At 47.5% G+C, this 3,363-nt stretch overlaps 1 non-coding gene across 1 annotated transcript; it reads left to right on the top strand.

The window, feature by feature from the left end:
* Nucleotides 1-459: 459 nt before the first annotated feature.
* On the top strand, nt 460-531 carry Trnae-cuc. Its single transcript has one exon. It is a non-coding gene; the product is annotated as a tRNA-Glu (tRNA).
* The last annotated feature ends 2,832 nt before the right edge of the window (nt 532-3,363 follow it).

Genomic DNA, 3,363 nt, shown 5'->3' with positions numbered 1-3,363 from the left:
CTCTCTCTCTCACTCGTCACCATGCCCCTGGCGACAGTGCACCGGCCCGCGGGCGGCTGTCACTCCTAGCACTGACAGCGCGCAGGCCCGGCCCGATTGGCCGTCAATCGCCCGTCAATCGCCCGTCAACGGACGTCAGGGTACGTCAGCGTACGTCAACAAACGTCAGAACGGATGTCGGACTGGAGCGGAGGGCGTTTGAGGCAGAGAGCGGCAGGGGGGAGGGGTGTCGGAGTGTTTGAAGGGTTAGACTTAGTGGAAGGTGGAAATGGGGGAGGGGAGGGTTGTGCCGGCTGCGGCTGGTTAGACGTCAAATGTTTGTGGGCGTGGAACACGTCTGGAGACGTCAAAAAATCAGAAACGTAAGATCGGGCGGTACCATTGATACACTCACATACGTCATGATACAAACAATCATACATATATACATACAGACACACAAATATGGTCTATTTATCCTCCCGCATGGTCTAGTGGCTAGGATACACGGCTCTCACCCGTGAGGCCCGGGTTCGATTCCCGGTGCGGGAACTCATTTTAGCTCAGCCTTACCCACACCATTGGGTGATGCATGCCAGTTTTACAGCAACTTTGAACTTTCCCTTTTAATTATTCGGAAGCACGGCGTTTAGGTCACGTGAAAATTTCAATTATTGCGAATGCAATTATTAGGCAGCATTATCCCAGTCAAGTAATGTTACTCGTATGTCGAATCATGTTTTCATTTCACTGGCAACGGTGAGATCACTGCAACAGGAGTCCGTAATACACCTTTTTGCGTTGTTCGATGGCCAATCAGCAAAACCCATTCGTCCGATCAGCACATAGGTGGCGCCAGTGAGAGGCATTCCGGCAAAACCTTCAGCATATGGGCAAAACGGAATGCTGATCCCACTCCACAGTTCGTCAGTTGGTATTACCATGGATGAGATAATAATGGATTGGTGTCTTCGCAGTTTTTGGCGACATTGAGCTCAGGCCTGCCATCTAGCGGGAGAATTGTCGTAAGTTAGGAGCAAGCCGAGTGAACGCCGCTGATTAGCATTGTGACACACGGGAGTGTGGTGTAGTAGCAGGCTTGTTTTGCAATTTTTCAAAAGGTTATCTCTTTATATGTCAGCAAAGGCAAAGAAATTAATAGATTTATGTGCAGGGTCAGTAATAAGATAAGCAGTTCCATGTTATTTCATCATTAAATCGTGAAACAGGGAGTTATTGGAGACTTCGCCAGCACGTGTCGTTTTCGCTATTTTTCACATGAGTCTTTACTTGGCCTAAATCAAACAAATTGTCCAACCTAAGAACAAAACGAACGTACGTAAGTACTATCTATAAGTCTAATGAAAAAGTTAAACGGAATTGCTAACGTCATTGCCGCTCAATATGTCATTCAAGACGCTCTATGAAAAGGACCCAACCAGTGCTGCGTAGTCGATGAAATTTCAGTGACTTTGGCTCCAACTCCGACTCCGGTATCCAAATGTCGACTCCGACTCCTTCGGGGCAGAACTGTCGATTCACACAGACTCCGACTCTGACTCCGATTCTGCAGCTCTGATAAGTCTGTGGAGTCGATGACTTTTCGGTGATGTTCGACTCCGACTACAGCTTTTAAAAATCAACCGACTCCGAGTCGGAACAGAACCGCTGGCTCTGACTACAACTCCGCAGCCCTGGCCCAAGCTAGCCGCCTAAAACAACTTTGATATGTATGTGATCTTCTTCGTACATTGTTAATGTTATTTTAAACAAGGAGTGGAAAAGGGAGACGAAGCCTTCACATACAAGGATCTCCTGTTGCGGATCAATCAGCTGCTGGAACAGAAAGGCATAAACACCACGCATCTCATTTCATCGTTTTCCTAACGACTCCAATGTAAGCACTGATCAATGCAGTGCGAGCTTCGATGTGACATTTGTGTACCAAGTTTGAGTGTTATGCGCCCAGCCGTTCTTGAGATATGGAAGCGGCACCCCGCACGTGCGCACGTGCAGTAGCACCCCTATAGTGACACATAGAAATGCATTGGCCACTGGGTGCCTAACTATTGACTAAGTTTTACTGTAATTGGCTCAGCCATTGCGGAGTTACTTTATGTGGAACAATTTCGACACCCCTAAGTTGGCACGTGACACGTGCCGTAACATTAAGTAAGATGAAGAAAATCGGGCGAAATTCGGAGAAGAAGGAATGAGCCTACCAAATATGTATGACATATTGTCAAACTGCTGTACCATTGTGAGTAAATGACCATATAAAAGGTCGTACAAGCCGATGGGACTGGGCGTTTCAATACACACCGTCTTACGCATTTTATTTTTGCTATTACCTAAAGGCTGCTTGACGTTTTTGGCTTTCAAGCATTTACGACATTTTTTGTCATCTCAGGTCCAGTAAGATTACCTCCAACTCGTGAGAATATGCACTTTAAGCCAACTAACACACCACACCCACGTGTGTCATAATGCTGAGAGATGGCGTTCACTCGGCTTGCTCCTAACTTACGATAATTCTCTCGCTAGATGGCAGGCCTGATCCCAATGTCGCGGATCCCAATGTTAATTTCCACGAGACACCAATCCAGTGTTATATCATCCATGGTATTACCTTCGCTATTCGCCATAACTGATTGAGTTCCGGCAAAACCTTTGACGATTTGGATAAATGCTTCGTCATTCGTGAATATCCCTTCGTCGTTCACCAAAACATCCCCATGCTAATTTCGGCATTCCTCAGAACATTTCGTCAAAACTAAAAACAGATCGCCCCTTTACAGAGAAGTATAAATATGACCGCATTTATACAGTGCAGTGCGAGGCATAGGTGGCGAAACTCGTAGACCATTGATCCACATAAAAATCGGTAGCGTTCATGAGCGTCATAAGTACAATGTAGATGGACGTAGCTGACATGTTATCGGCTGATTGATAAATGGACAGGCAACAGAGCAACAGGCTGGATAAGTTAACCCCGCCTCAAACACCAAGGAACAGGCAACAGGCTGGATAAGTCAGCCCCGCCCCAAAAACCAAGGTGTCCGGCCGGCAGGGCCCGGCTTGCCATCTGTCAGCCATTCCCTCGCGAGTTCGACCGGCGCGGCCGCCCGAAGCGTTGTCCCATGACATCGCACGGGCAGTGACGCGATAATGACGGCCGACTTCGTGGTTTGTATCGAAGCGTTTAGGAGTCCGACGCTCAAGAACCTACATGCCTACTCGGTATGGCGCCGGCAGTCTCCTCGTAGCTATGGCGTAACTGCCTTTTTCGGAATTCAATGGTTAATTGGTTGCAAATTGCGCTGGAACTGTCATAAGCCTCATCCCTGAATGCGTGATTAACGTTTAACATTGAATATGGCTAGA

Source organism: Amphibalanus amphitrite, unplaced genomic scaffold, assembly GCF_019059575.1.
Source record: "Amphibalanus amphitrite isolate SeventyFive unplaced genomic scaffold, NRLGWU_Aamphi_draft 001436F_arrow, whole genome shotgun sequence".
Taxonomy (NCBI): Eukaryota; Metazoa; Arthropoda; class Thecostraca; order Balanomorpha; family Balanidae; genus Amphibalanus; species Amphibalanus amphitrite.
The sequence above is the reverse complement of the archived record's forward strand: the minus strand, read 5'-3'. Positions and strand labels throughout refer to the sequence as shown.